Source organism: Tupaia chinensis, unplaced genomic scaffold (genome assembly GCF_000334495.1).
Source record: "Tupaia chinensis unplaced genomic scaffold, TupChi_1.0 Scaffold000153_1, whole genome shotgun sequence".
NCBI lineage: Eukaryota > Metazoa > Chordata > Mammalia > Scandentia > Tupaiidae > Tupaia > Tupaia belangeri.
In genome coordinates, this window is record NW_006159624.1 from 372,508 (window position 1) to 388,878 (window position 16,371).

Consider the following 16,371-nt stretch of genomic DNA (forward strand, 5'->3'; position numbering starts at 1 on the left):
CCACTCCACTTGCTAAGCCTCAGCCAGCGCCTCCTCAGGCCTCAGGTTACCGTGCCATTTCAGGCTCAGGTTCTCTCACTGGACTCCCTTCCAGTAGACTTTACTAAGTGGCCAGGAGCCCCACTTACTAAGACCTAGAATTGCTTTGGGGGTTGAGGCAAGGGGACAATGGATCTATTGTTCTTTTTGCCTTCCTGAATGGGGCCAAATGTCTCTTCCATCTAACCTTGTCACCAAAGGAGGCTTGAGTAAGGATCCTCGGAGACTCCTTTCTTCCATTCCCTCTTTGGGAGAGGGTCATTGTGCGCCTCTCCCACCTCTTTAGCTTTCAAACATGTTTTGGGACCAGAGTGGACGTTGCCTTTTTCTGCTCTTCACAGAGTGAAAGTTGGAAGAAGAAAAAAAGAAGCTCAAATCAAGCAACTCCTTTTAGTTCAGGCGTGTCCTGCAGCCTGTGTTCCTTCTGGACCTCTGGGGATACGCATCAAGGTCGCCTGCGGGGTAGACGCAAGATAGGGGCCCTAAGGAATCCCTGCGCCAGCACTAAAAATACACAGGGAGAGGAACGCCCGGCGTTACCCAAGACTTGTAGCAGAATCAGTCTTCTAGGATGGGCGGGGAACCCGCCCCCCCCTTCCAGCGCCGCAGGCACCACGGAGTCCCCGCGGAAAGTGCACCTTTGCTGCGGGGTTTCCCCGCTGCCTACCGGGAACCCTGCCAAGCCTCAGCAGGTCGGGTGGGTGCAGTCTTACTCTCCTCACTCTCTCGTTCTCTACGCTCTGGCTTGGCTTCAGAACCAGCGCTCAGTGTCCCGTTTTGAGCATGCGCAGCCCGGCGCCCTCCCCGCCTCTCTGCCCCCCTTTCAGCCTCCTCCTGGTCAGCCTTTTGCTCCTTTCCTTTCATTAAACAAACCGGAGATCTTGAAACCTGGACCCTGTGCAAGCGGCAGCACCGGGAGGAGGCGGCGGAAGAGGCAGAGCGCGGGATGGGCGCGGAGGGGGATCTGTGATCCCGCACACCCCCGCCCCACGGGCGCGCGCGCACACACTGACACTCTCACACACACACGCACACGCACACTCGCACAAACACACTCCTATACGCCCGCGCCTTGAGCTCGCCGGCTTGCTCTCCCACGCAGGCGGAATGCAGCAGCGCCAGGGTAGCGTGTCTCCGATAGCTGCCTGAATGCACTGAGCTCCTGGGAGCCCGACTGCCCAGCAGGGCACATGGGAAGACGCTCCGCCGCCGGAGGTGAGTGCGGCGCCGGCAGCTGCAGGCAGCTCCAGGAAGTCGAAGCGCCTGGGCGGCTGGGGCAGCTTCCCCGCTGGACGCCACCGGCAGGTGGCCCACGCCTGGCTTGTGGGTTTCAAGGTGCAGATGAAGGCGGCGCCGGGGTTTTGCAGGGGAAGAGGGCGATCACAGGGAGGGTGGTCTCCCACGAGGTGTCAGATTGCCCCAGCAGAAAGCTACCTCCTCCCTGCTCGTAAACTTTCCTCCCATGTCATTTGGGAAACGTGGAGACAAAGGGGGCGTGGAGGTTCTTTGGTCCTGTTCATCATCTTGACTGCATTCGGGGCTGCTGCGACGTTAGCGGGTGCGTGTGGGTGGGCGTGCAGGCGGGGGCGCCCTGCAGGTAGCAGATGCCAAGTCCTCCCACCCGGCGGGGGTTGGGATTTCTCACCCCTAGCTGTAAGCGTTGCCATTGATTTTTCCCTTAGGTATGGGCACCTGCCATTCTCCCCTTCTGCCCTCCTAGGAGCATAGTAGTGTATATGGGGGTGTCACCTGAAGAATTGGAAGGACAGCTTGGGGCTTTCTCGTTCAGCGTGGTGCCAGAGGCGCCGGGGTGAGGCTCAGGTCAGTGCGGGGATGAATGATGAGTTACTGAAAGGCTTGCCATAATCACCTCCTAGAAACGCTGGGAGCCAGGAGCTCCCCTCCCCGGGGAAGGTGCTCTCTTCACGCACACCACTGCCGCGGCACTGGGGCTGCGGTGGCAGCGGTGGCTGGGGGAAGCTGAGGCTTTATTTATTTTATGACACACACGTGTGGCATATGTGAAGGATTCTGGGTTAGCATTTTTCTTTGTGGGGATATTGTTTTCCCTTTCAACCTCTTTGGTGGAAGAGATTCCCTGCCGCCTGCAGTCTAGTATCTAGCTGGTGGACGGGCACCATTCTGCACATCTCTGGTCAGGAGAAAAAGGTCCGGAGAAAAGGATTCCCTAACATATTGGGACTCACTGGGGCAGGGTTTCAGAGGGCAGAATGTGGGCCAGCACCTGGGAAAACCTCAAATGGAATAGCTCTTTGAAACAGCGCAATGTTTGGGTCAGCGTGTGATGAATCCAGGATTGGGACAAAGGGGAATGGAGAAGGGACAGCTGATGGCCATTTGGGAGAGATGTGACCAGAGGTCAGTTAGGGTGGGAAGAGGTGACTGTGAGGTGAGGTACTTTGCAGCCTTCACTGAATTCATGTAACTATATTGTCCTTCTTCATCTATGGTTGGAGGTGTCTGGAATGCCACAACTGGAGCATAAAATCCTCCTGGGCTGTCATTCGGCATAATCACAAAATAGTTTTTTTTTTTGGGTCTGTGAAAGTTTCTTCATCTTGATATGTTTGTACTTGGAAGGTGAGCTGGGCAGACAGGTGCATTTTTGGTTTTTCATACCTCCAAGACTAGGATTATAAGAAGTGTGTGGAGAATCTGGGAGCCAAGTTGACACCATTGAGCAAGCATGGGAAGCCCAGATCCAATGTCCGTGCCTACTGGTTATCCAAGGGGGTTGTCTTCCCTGTGTTACGCCAGGAGGAGGCCATCTCTACTGTTCCTTTAGATGGCAATATTTTAAGTTTTAACCTATCGTGACTTCTTTGAGGTGGGAGAAAGCATGAGATTAATTGAGAAAGTTCAGACATAAAAAAGATCTTGATTCATAAGCCAGAAAGCAAAGAAAGCAAAGAAGAAAAAAAAGAGAGAGAGAGAAAAAAAAGGGTGAAGTGGGAAAGGGACATTTAATTATTAAAACAGGTTGACTTTAATCATTTTAAAAAGTCATTCAGTAAGATAGGAACATGAAAGTGTCTTTTTTGGGGTCTTTTCCAAATACCTAGTGAAGTAAAAAGACCTTTTCAGAAATATTTTCACGTTGAAATTGGCATAGAGGAAGTTTAAATACAATAATCTGCACATGTCTTTTTCATTCCTTGGTGAATAGTCTTTTTCTTGTTTGTTTGAAAATCTTGGCAAGAAGAGATCAAGATTTTTTTTCTCTTTGTTAGAGCTTTTATTTACTGTGGCAATATATTTCCTCCCCCTTCACCTGCAATATCAATTTGTTTTGATTATATTCAGATTTTATTTACAAGTACTTCTTGACCACCTATCCTGTATTTAGCATTGTGCTATAGTTCATATAAACATGTATAACAGAGCTCCAACCTGAAAGAATTTATGATACAGTCGTAAATGCGAGATTAAGACACATGAACTAGAAAATAGGATAGTGCTGGATTAAACTTTGAGCTCTTAACATGTGTGTTATAGGCAGCATTCCTTCCTCCTGTATTTTCCCAGTGCTCACAAAACACATGTCAATACTTATTACGTGATGTTGCTTGGGAGGGAAAAAAAAAAAACACATAAGGAAGTAAAAACTGATCCCACTCCTCCAAGAGGAGGAAACATATATTTATGGCATAGTCTGATGAACTGCTAAGTTTAGGGGAAGCTGAGTGACAATACATACATATGTGTAAGGGCCTTTTTTTTTTTTTTTCCCCCTCTCTGAGTGATTCAACCAGGTGAGCTTTGAAATCAGTTTAAAAACTAAACACTCTTTTACCAGTTAGGGACAGAAGGCCATGTTAGGCCTGTTCAGGATGAGGATATGAGGATGTTCGGGACTCAGGGTAACTGTTAGTCATCACTGTTAGTGGCTAGGACCATACAGGGTTGAATAGTACCTGGACCACACTAATAATGAATGCTATGGAGTGAGCATTTTGATAAAGATGTGCCCAGGACATAATAGAAGCACAGAGGGAGGGCGTCCAAATAAAGGAAGATTTAGAAGGTAGAAGATTAAGAAAGTGTCTTAGGGAGATTGATGTGAGCTGAGTCTTGAAGAAGAAGAAGAAGAGAAGGGCTTTCCTGGCAGAAAACAAACAGTAAGAGGACTAGAAGCAGTTCTGTGTGGCTGTAAGTGAGAGCTGCAGGTTCTTAGCTCCCTGGAGTAGCACAACATCAAGCCAGAGAAATGAGCAGGGTTCGAGTGTGAATGCAGTGATCCTAAGCTAAAGAGCTTCAACTTTATGCAACAGGCTGGCAGTGTTGGATGGTTGGCAAGTTTGAGACGCTCTCAGATTTGCATCAGAGAAGGATGACCGTGACCACAGTGTGGAGGACAAATTGAAGGTTACGGTAAGACTAGAGGCACAGAGCTTATTGTGGAAATACAGGTGTGAAATGATGACGGTGGTAACAGTAGGGATGGAGAGGAGGTGATGGAGCTGAGACAAAGGAGAAAGGTAAAACCTGCTAATCTAAGAGGAATTTCCTTCTGCATGCTCCTATATCTCCTTCTGATCCTCTGTCTTTACTTGTATTGCTGTCTTTTCTGAATTTTCAACACCTCTCAGCTGCATCACCAACATACAGCACAGGCCTGGTACAGAGTAGAGACTCAATAAATATTTGTCAAATGAATCATTCAAGAAGTGAATGAGAAATCCAGTTGTGAAATAATGATTCCTGCATTAGAATAGCAGGAGCTACCTCGTGGCTTCCATTTCTCTAAAGCTGTCAACCTTTGGGAAGTCAGTGACAGATCAAAATAAGAGCATAGTTTTTCAGCCACCTCTGTGAACCACTGTCCTCTGAAGTGCCATAGGAAAGACCAACGTGACATCATAGATTCTGTATTTAAAAAAATCATATTGTTATACCTTGGAAGCAACAGTACTTTGCAAGGTTCCTAATACTTAGCAAGCTGGCAGTAAGTGTAAACTCTTTTCCCTTACTTGTCCAAATTTTCTGATCTCATGTACTTCATGATAATTTTTAGAATAATCTGGGACCATGGAGTTTATGAGCCACAGGGTCTCTTTTAAGGAGTTCATAGCCTCTTGGCCTTTGGGGATGAGGTCAGGCAACCCGTTTTCCAGTTGTCAACAGGGCAGCCCTAGGAGGTAGGTTTCTCAGTGAACCAAGCTCAAACATATTGAATTCAATCTTAAAATCCCAACAGGAGATGTCACAATGGAGAAAAACATAGAACATGTCTTCAGATTGACCACAGGGGGTGAAGGAGAACAAGAATGAAAGATAACACTTGGAATTTGGCTGTTGGTAGCCAGATAAATGGTAGCAGAGGAATGGCAAGAGATATTAGCTCAGGAAGGTGAAAGGCTCAGTGTAGTTTCGTGGAAATTGATTTTGAGTGTCACTGGTAATTTTAGAGAGCACTAGTACAGATCCCTGTGTACAGTGATTTCACAGTAAATGCCAGTAATCGTGTTTATTGAGAAAGAAGATAGAAATAGCAGGAGACCTTAGGGGCAAAGGGTGATTTTTTTTTTGTTTTTCAGTAAAATTTAGAGATTGGGAGAGAAATGGGTGCTAGTGAAGAGCATAGGAAGGGAATATTCTGAAAAGAGAGGAAAGACCTGGCCTGAAAACACAGCATCAGAAATGAGAAGAGAGTTGTCCAACTTTATAAATGTAATCCTAAGTGTGTCCAGCCTTCTGTAAGTGCCTCCATGTGGAATCTCACTGACTCCTCAAAACACCTGTTATGCCTTTCTCCACTTTGCTGTCAAAGTGACAGAGAGACGGGGTCCAGTAGCTTGGCTATAGTTTCCAAGCTAGTAAGTGTTGGAGTCAGGTCTCCAGGCCATTTTCAGAATACTGCAAACTGTCTCTCTTTATTCAATGTGTAAATTACCGGAATGATTTTAAGTGAGGAGAGACTGAAAAGATTGAACATAGGAAACTGAAGAAAGGCAATGAAGAGCAGTTCTCTGGTGACCACTAGGAATGCAATTTTCACATAGCGGTACACTCAGGAGCCATAATTCAGAGAGTTCTGTGGGGAATGGGAAGTAAGAAAAATCAGGCAATGCACACCTTTCAGTCATTTATGAAGTCTGGTGGGAGAAAGAGTTTTAAGGCCACAGGGGGAAGGTATAATGAACCTCAAGCACAATTTTTATCAAGGGGGAGCAGATGGAAAGAGCTAGTATCTAAGGAGATAAAAAAAAAATGTGGGAATTGAGAGCAAGAGAGACAGATGAGGAAGATGCTTCTTCCCAGGAGCTTATATGTGTGAATTTGAGGGTGTACACAGGGCACGTTCTTCTCCCTCACACTCATGACTGATGTGCTTACTGAAGCCCAGAGAATCCCAATCCTGAGTGTCCCGGAGACTTCTGGAGCCTTTGACTGCCATCCTCACAGTGTAACACGGGCATGCAGGCTGATGTGGGTGTAGCACGGTGGCTAAGAACAGACTCTGGAGTTAGCCTGATAACTTGAATTAATTCAGAATTCTGAATTAATTGAATTCTTCACTCTGACTCTGTAACTTTGGGCACAGAGTACCCCCAAATTACTCCTTAATTTACTCCAGCCTTAAATTACTCCTACTCTTAAGATGAAGACAATAGTGGAACCCATCACATAGGATCATGAGGATTAGATGAGTTAATTATCTGTAAAGCTTGGCACAGAGTAAGTGCTTAAGAAACAGCAGGTATTATGTGTGACAACAGTGAGGTTAAAAACATAAAGCTTGGACTTTATTCTCAGGATTCTAGATATGGTGTGTTTCAGCATTCATTTAAAAACTTTTTTTGGTTAGCTATAAATAGCGGGCTCTAATCCTGTCTTCCTAAGTACAGGAATTAAATCAGCAGACACAAATATGGCAGGAGCAGACCAGCTCGGCTGTCAGAAGCCTAGGCAAAGCAGACGTGTGCTGGAAGTGTCTGCCGGCAGCATTTGCCTCGTTGCCTACTTCTCACACCTGTCTGGGGGAGATGAAAGTTTGCTTGTCTTTAGGCTGGTCCTTGCATGCTTAAGCTCATAATCATTATACCACAGGGACTTAGCTGTTTAGCAGATTGTTTTCAGAGAAGTGACTACATGTATTAATTACAGCACTTCTTTGGAACCGAGGGGTATACGTGCTAAATATCTCAGGTATGAGATTTACAACATTCCTTAGGAAATTAAGCGTTACCTTTCTTCATGGAAAAGTTAGTAGTGAGTCCTAAAATAGAATCCCAGTGGATATGGAAACCCAGTCGTCTAGCTAGTCAGCAGCAAGGTGAGGAGTAGAACCTAGGCCTGACCCATAAGGCAGAACCCTTTGCATTGCACGCTGCCAAATACTTCTATTATGTGTTGTAATCAAAGATAGCTTTTTTATTTGAATGTGGGGTGAGGGTGGAATCCTATCTATTCTGTTTATGTTTCAGCCATACTAAACATTTTACAGTTTCCCCAGTGAGATTTTTCTTTCTTACCTTTTGGTCTTTGGCCAAACTATTTCTTCTTTTTGGAATTCCATCCTTGCCTCCCTCTGCGTGGCTTCTGTAGTCTTTTAGGTCAAAGTTGTTTCTTAGGGAAGGTTGTCTTGGCATCTTAACATTGAGTTGGCTTCCTTTCCTGTGTGTTTTGATCATTTTCAACTTTGTGTTTTCAGTGCCTAGCACAGTGCCTGGCACATAGTAAATGATCAATAAGCATTTGGATTGAATGGCGGAATGAGTGAATCTGGCCAGAGCCTCTGTTCATCACACTTGATCTTTCTGATATTCATAGGCTTGGAGTTTCAGATCACCCCATAACCTTCTTGCCACCCACGGAGCCTTGGGTGATGGGCTTCAGCGGCTTGTCAGCATTAATGGGATGGGAAGACAGCAGACAGTTCCACGTCCTGCTGTTATTTCCTCCTTGCTTGCTACACTTATCTTTCTCCATTCATCAATAACAGCCGAGAGAAGAGACGCATACATATAGGAAATAAATACCTCTCTTTGTGTGAATGTCATAAACTTTTACATGACAGGAAAGCACCTATTTTCTGTTGCCTCCATTGTACTAGGAAGGGCTTTTTCCTTGGGTATTATGGCATCAAGTGTCCTGGAAATGCTCACAGGCACAGACTGGGGAAAAAGCGATCATCTTTACTGGAGCATATCTGTCACAATGTGGGGTAATGTATTTGCGCGGCTGACCATTAAGGGTTTCAGGGGTGCCCTTTTTATTGAGGTTTCTGATGAGTGGCATGGAACAGTGACCCTCCTCCCCACACCAATATTTAAATTCAATGAAATACATAATCAAGTGGACTCAGGTACAATTAACAAGAATAATATCTGGTTGAGTGTAGTGCTGTTTAGCTCAGCAGCTTTACAAGCCAAGCATGCTTTTATCATTCTTCCCATCTCTAGCCTTTGCTCGGTATCGCTTCCAGACAAACCCACACACTCAAATGCTATAATAATCAGCCAACAGCCTTCTCTCTTGGGGGGGTCACAGGAACTAAAAAAAAGAAAAAGAGAGAGAAAGACCTTTTCATTCACACTTGTATTAACAGGAAAAAAACTATCCCCCTGCTTTTTTTTTCTTTTTATTCCTACAGTGTAAAAGCAACAATATTTCTAGGTTTGAAAAAATCTTTTGGGTTTAGTGTTTTACATGGATTGTCATGCAACACATGATACACCTGGCCAGGCTAGTTTGGGACAGTTTGAGTATTTTTAGTCATTTAAAAATGAGCTAAACCAATGAAACATGTACTACAATGATATACAAAATGCAGACATGAGGAAATGCCTGGTGTAGAAAGGAAATATCACTCACATTTCTGTCCCAACCTTTCATCCAGAAAATCATTGTCAGTTGTTTGGTGTATATTCCTCAAAGTTCTTTGTCCGTTAATATTTATATGTATTGTTATTTTTAAAGGTAGAATTATACTTTATAAATTATTTTACCATTTGCTTTCAGTTACAATTTTAAATGGAAGCAGTTTCTTGATTAATAAACTTTTGGTAAATATTGTCATATGAGAGGGATATAGGCTGTTTTCCACCTAAAAATAAGCTCAACTGACATGTCTTAGGGACCTTTAGCCATCTGGCCTTAGGTATATTTTGTAGATAAAGTCAATAAACAAATACTTTTCAAGCTGCTTCTTGGAGCTACCTATTGTATCAAGTGCAGTTGAAGCATATACATTGTAGTAATTGATACAATAATGAGGGGATTTAATTTGAATATAATGAATGGCAAGAACTGTAAATTCTCCTTAATCCACAGAAATGGCAGAAGGGATAGTTTCTTTCAGTTGTCTCATATTTTCTAGATAAGAAAGTTGAGTTCCATCAAGATTAAGTGACTCATCTACCTCCCATAGCTGGTGATTGGAGAGACTTAGATGACAGACTGGTTTTCAGCCTGTTGAACCAATATTGATTCTCATTGTATCTGACTGCAAATCAACCCACATCAGGAAGGGGGAAGTAGGGAACTCTCTGCACAAACACTAGCATAAGCAATGAATCCCTTGCCATTTGAAACTCATGCTTTATACAGATGTTGTCACTCAAAGGCTACAGAGGTTTCTTCCTCATCCTCATCTTTCTGTGACCACCTAATCCCTACCTGTGTTCCATCTTCTCCTCCATGGTCTAATTTTCTCACAGCAGAGTAACACTTTGAAGTTAGGCAACAATCAGTCATAACATTGATATGTGATGGTGCCCATGTTACCTAGGGAGGATGTTTATTTATAAACATATTAGTAGAAATTTATTTTTCAATTTAATGTCTTGCCATCTTGAACCTTAAAGAATTAATTCTAAAATAAAGGTATTCTACCTGCCAACTTTAATTGTGCCACAAATTCATCCTTATATTAACTAATGATTTTTTTCCATGATGGGTATTGTAAGTAAAACTCGATTCTTTTAAGGCTCTTGACTTAGGGTACATGTGCTCACTGGAGAGAGACAGGGAGAGGGAAAGTGAGAAATCACCCCCAGGGAGAATGGCCATACAACAATCTCCCTTCCTCCATTCTCCACTCATGATTTTGGTTATGTATGTGTGCCTGGTGTGATTTTTCAACTCAGGGCCTGAGACTCAAACCATGGTTGGCCATATAGGAGGGAGTCCAGTACCTTAACCACTAAGCCACCTGCCAGCCCAAAACTAGATTCTTTTTTTTTTTTTTTTTAAGAGAGATTTTTACTGTAGAGTAGTGTGCTTGCCAGAGAGCTAGAGAGAGACAGATAGATAGAAAGTGAGAAATCACTCCCTGGGGGGATGGCCATACTGCAGTCCCTTCTCTTCCATTCTCCTTTTGGGATTTTAGACACATTCATACACACCAGATGTGAGTTTTAAGCCATTGGATGTGGGATTCAAACCACGGTCAACGATATGTGAGTCCAGTGATGTAACCATCACACCATCTGCTGGTCTCCCAAAACTAGATTCTTAAATGTCCTAATTATTCTTCCCTGCTCTAGAAGCAAGATTATATGATGGGTTAAGACCTTGGACTGTGGAGTCTGATGAAGGTGGGTTCTATTCCTAGTTCTGCTACTCACTAGTTTTGTAATATAGTCTTTCTAAGGCTTCGATACCTCATCTGCAAAATAGAGATAATCAAAATACTCTTTCTCTCACAGCAATTTTATAAGGGATAAATAAATTACTCATTGCGACATGAAATATAGAGCATCATACAGACTAACGAGATGGTGGCTATTATAATCATTCATTATTCATGATGTACACATGACATACTGCTGAGACTACCCTCAGAACCACTTTATGTCAAGTTTTAAAACACTGGGTAGTGAGGCCAGCAGGGGGTCTGGTGGTTAAGACAGCTGGATCCCATATGGCTAATGGTGTGGTTCAAATGCTTGACCTGGTGGCTTGCAAAACATGACAGACACATGCACGTGCCTGCCCAAAATCCCAAGAGGAGAAGGGAGGAGAAGGGATTGTGGCATGGCCATTCCTCCTGGTGGGTTGTGTCTCATTTTCTTTCTGTCTCTATTTCCATAACACTGTAACCTCCTTTAAAAAAATGATTTAAACCAATGAGTTGAAAATATGACTTGCTATTTCTGGTAACCTCAAAATTTGGTCAGGCCTTGATTAGAATATCACTTTCAGTTCCTGCTGACCTATGAGCCATGGAATTCAGAAGCATCACAAGAGGTGGGACAATAGAATTTTTATCAAGATGTCAAAATTCTTCTGTAAAGCTAAATCTTAACTCTCTCTGTGTTATTCTATTTTCATGAAGGTAATTGGAATTGATGAAGATGTATATGTTTCTCAAGCATAAAGAACACATGATCAATTACTATTGGTTAAATATATGCTTTAAGTCTCATTTTCCTTAGATATCTTAGTAGGCTCCCTATATACAAACACAGATTTATGCTGCACAGACTCATGGAATCTGAGATGTGGACAGTCAGAATCCCAGCCACTTACTCTGTATACCATGGTCTCTTCTTTCACATCACATAACAAGAAGCTGTCCAGCTTCTTTTTTTCAGCATCAGAGCATTATTCCTTCCTCTTGGTGGCTGTAACAGATGTATTGAAGATAGAAGCCAATTGGGTTTGAGTTGTGGTTGGCCAGGATTCTGGGAGCAGGGGCAGAACAGGTAAACTCGAAGTTCATCAACTACCCCAAGCAAACTTTCCCTCTAGGGTTTTTGCACTTGCTGGTAGCCCAGGGGAGGGGCTGGCCCTAGAGGGTTGCCCAGATTGGAGGCAGAGGTGTCTCAGCTGCATCCATGGACTTTCAGGCTCATGGGACTCTAGTAGTTGAGCACATGTCAAGGAGCTTACTTATGTGTAACAGTCCATTTCACTGTGGGCAACTTGAAACAGTAAGTGTTTTCTAAACTGAGCTGAATTCTACCACTCCCTGGCTACAAGGAGAAAGATGGCCAGGTTAAGAGGTAAAATTCTTATGGAAGAAGATAAAATGAACTGGTATTCATAGAATGCAAGTTCCAATTTATATAAAGACTCATTTCTGTATTGCTCCATGAAAACAAGCAAATTTGATACACATTAATGAATAGAGGCAAGAAAATACCTTTGGAAAAGAAACCTGTTTAGCTTATCTATCTTCTTTTTTCTATACATTATTAATTAAGTATAAACTTACATAGGATATTCAGCTCTCTTGAGGTTTACTTCTGTCCAAGTTTTCCTCTGGTTATTAGGTTTGGTTCTGGGTGAAATGCTGACAGGAATTCTCTGTGATTTGTTGTATGATTTGGGGGTATTACAACCAAAGGCAGCTCTGTGGAGGATGAGGGTGCCATGAAGAAGCTATGGACTACCCTGAAGTTGTGCTTAGGGCTTTCTCTGGGGAAGCTAAATAAGGTGCCGCAGCATTGCCTGGAAACGTAAGCCTTGCTCTTGATCACTATGGATTTCTTTGAAGAACAATTATTGGATGTTTTATAGCTCTCTTGCAGTGAGCAGTTTTTCACTCAAAGACCATCTACATAGAGAAAATTGATGTAACTAATTGGAGGGAAATGTAAAATTCTTAGAAAGTTTAGCCATGTAAATGAGAATCAGATAACCTACACTCCTAAGTGTCAGCCTTTAAAAGAGTTTCTAGGACCAGCAGATGGCATGGTGGTTACGTCTCTGGACTCCCACATGCGACCACAGTTCAAGTCCCAGAAGTGGTGACTTGAAAATCATGCTGGGCACACACATGTGTGTGCCCAAGATCCTGGCAGGAGAATGGAGGAGAGGGGGCTGTGGCATGGCCATCCTCCCTAAGGGGTGATTTCTCACTTTCTCTCTCACTGTCTCTGTCTCTCTATCTCTCTGACAAGTTCAAGCACCCTAAGGCAAAAAAAAAAAACCCCTAAAAACAAACAAACAAACAAAAGAGACTCTAGAAAAAAATGTAAGTTTGGAGGCAGATGGTGAAAAGCTACATTCTATTCTATGGAAGAAAATAGACGTCACATTAAAAAAATTGAGTACAGAAAAATTTAATAACTCAGGACTGGATGAATGAATTGTCTGACATCACATGAAGGTTGAGGTCACTAGGGAATACATCAGTGTTTATTAGACAATTAGTAGCTTTACCACTAGGATGACAGAATTCCACATGTGATCTTTCAGCAAAGGTGAGACCATCCAGAGGGGATCTTTTCCCTTCTTCCACCCAGATGCTAATCTTAGCTATGAGTCTATTTCTCTACCTTTTTCTTTCAACTCAAGATTTTTTTGTTGTTCATCCGGTGACACAGGGAAATGTAAAATTCTTAGAAAGTTTAGCCATGTAAATGAGAATCAGATAACCTACACTCCTAAGTGTCAGCCTTTAAAAGAGTTTCTAGGACCAGCAGATGGCATGGTGGTTACGTCTCTGGACTCCCACATGCGACCACAGTTCAAGTCCCAGAAGTGGTGACTTGAAAATCATGCTGGGCACACACATGTGTGTGCCCAAGATCCTGGCAGGAGAATGGAGGAGAGGGGGCTGTGGCATGGCCATCCTCCCTAAGGGGTGATTTCTCACTTTCTCTCTCACTGTCTCTGTCTCTCTATCTCTCTGACAAGTTCAAGCACCCTAAGGCAAAAAAAAAAAACCCCTAAAAACAAACAAACAAACAAAAGAGACTCTAGAAAAAAATGTAAGTTTGGAGGCAGATGGTGAAAAGCTACATTCTATTCTATGGAAGAAAATAGACGTCACATTAAAAAAATTGAGTACAGAAAAATTTAATAACTCAGGACTGGATGAATGAATTGTCTGACATCACATGAAGGTTGAGGTCACTAGGGAATACATCAGTGTTTATTAGACAATTAGTAGCTTTACCACTAGGATGACAGAATTCCACATGTGATCTTTCAGCAAAGGTGAGACCATCCAGAGGGGATCTTTTCCCTTCTTCCACCCAGATGCTAATCTTAGCTATGAGTCTATTTCTCTACCTTTTTCTTTCAACTCAAGATTTTTTTGTTGTTCATCTGGTGACACAAGAGGACAGTTTATGAGACATTTTTTTTCTTCTTGTTTCTTTAGAAAGTATATTTGGATAATCCCAAGAACATATTCTGTCTTGGAATTTTTCTGGCCTACCACTTGTAGCAAAGACAATATTTATCCATTTGATGTTTTCTCATTTTTTTCTCCCAGATACTAGATTCCTCTACCCCAACCTCATCTTGAAAATAACAGCGAGTTATCTTCAAGATAGATTTAACTTTCAGATAAGCCTGCTTTTGAACATCCAGAACCATAGCAAGCTTGAAAACATTTCATGATCTTCAAAAGTAGTTTTGAATTATTTCTTCATTTGGGTTTAGGACATTGCTATAACTTAAGTGAAAAAAATTATGTATATGTAATTTCATATACACATATACACATGCATATATACATACATATGCACATACCAGGAGGACATGTGCACGCATGAACAAAAGAGAGAGCATTCCCCAGTAGGGTCTGATCATGCCACAGTCTTTTCCTCCTCCAAACTCTCCATCTTATCTGGGCGCACACATCCCTGGAATGTTTTTTTAAGCTACTGGGGCATGGGTTTGGACCCTGTTGGCAATGCGCGATCCAGCTTTCTCTATGTAGCACTTACCCACTGTGTTTTGGGCCTGACTTTATACTTTTTTTTTTTAAGTTTGCTTATTTATTTCTTCCGTGAGCACGTATCTACACAAGAAAGAGAGAGGGAGGGAAGGAAGGAGGCAGAGAGGAAGTGAGAGAGAGAAGCAGAAAAAGAAGGAGGGAGGGAGGGAGGGGGGGAGAGAGAGAGAGAGAGAGAGAGAGAGAGAGAGAGAGAGAGAGAACTTTTAGCAGGGTCTCCATGCCATGACCTCAGTGCCGTCAGCTAGCCCCAGATCATGGGCAAGCACTTTCCTGGTGTACTCAGGGAAGTCTTTGGACTTGAACTGGGAACCTTCCCATGTGGAATTACTTTGCAGAGTAGTTACCTCTGTGTTTTGCCTCTGCAACACTATCTGGACCAGAGTGTTTACACTTTTGACCAAATTGAAATTTAATGGACTTATGAATCCCTAGGTAATAGTTTGTAAATAAGGATGATTAAATATTTTAAAAGTGTGAGTTAAAAATAAGTGTTTCGTTATTATAGGAGATGAAACACAAACTTCACGCTGTCTGTCACCTTCTGCAAACTTTACCTGTGATAGTCTCACCTCTGACATTTCCCCACTGCCTGTTTTCTCCAGAGCTGTTTCCTCCCGCATTCATCTTTGTCTTGTTTAGTGCCCATTTTAGGCGGCCCTTGATGCCCACACTTTCCCTCAGACAACTTTACAGTGTATTTTTTATTTATTTATCTATTTTTTGAGGCTTTTGCCTTAAAGTGTGTATGCTCACTGGAGAGAGAGCGAGAGAGTGAGCGCGCGCGAGGGAGACAGACAGAGACAGAGATAGAGGCAGTCACAGTGAGAGGAAAAGTGAGAAATCACTGCCCAGGGAGGATGGCCATGCACAATCCCTTTTCCTCCATTCTCCTCCTAGGATCTTGAGGACACATGCACTCTTGCCTGGTGTGAGTTTCAAGCCACCCAGTCTTGGGCTCGAACCCTGGTTGACCATGTGGGAGTCCAGAGATGTAACTGTGACACCACCTGTTAGTCCCAACGTTGCAATTTATATGTGCCCCTCTGAGAGAGAACATGGAGATTATTTGGAAATGGAATGTGTTGTAAAAAGCATGAATTTTCAGTCAGAAGATCTGACTTTGAGCCTTGTCTATGTTAGTTACACAGTGTGTGGACTGAGAGTTTTATTTTTAAACTAAGACTTAATTACTGCACTTTACAATGAAAACAAGAATAACCCAAAGGAATTACTTTGAGGTCATGTATTGAAAGGTAAATTTTAAAATTTGGCACAAATATTTATTATTAATAGAACATTATTACTGATTCAGCAACAGCCTTGTAGAGAAAGTCAGAGGTGAAGTAACTCTTCTGGCAAGGTAAAGGTCAAATTTTTACTGTTCATTTGTCAATTGAAAAGCAAAGCATGTACCATGAATCAGACAGAAATACGTAAGTAGGCCAAGAATATAAATCAGGGACCAGCAGGTAGCATGGTGGTTAAGGTGTTGGACTCCCACATGGCTGACTGTGACTCAAGTCCCAGACCTGGCGACTTGCTTTCTCACTTTCTCTCTCTCTCTGTCTCTCTGATCAATTGAAATAACAATAATAAATAAAATAAAATAAATAATTCTTTGGGAACCAGCAGTTAGCATAATGGCTATGTCGCTGGACTCCCACGTAGTC

At 42.9% G+C, this 16,371-nt stretch overlaps 1 protein-coding gene across 1 annotated transcript in view; it reads left to right on the forward strand.

Annotated features, from left to right (window-relative positions):
* Window positions 1–860: 860 nt before the first annotated feature.
* PLPPR1 (phospholipid phosphatase related 1) overlaps window positions 861–16,371 on the forward strand; it is a 349,623-nt gene continuing 334,112 nt past the window's right edge. Inside the window, exon 1 of the mRNA XM_027770697.1 lies at window positions 861–1,254. The gene's annotated coding sequence lies outside the window, so the exon portion shown is untranslated. The remainder of the gene's footprint in view (window positions 1,255–16,371) is intronic.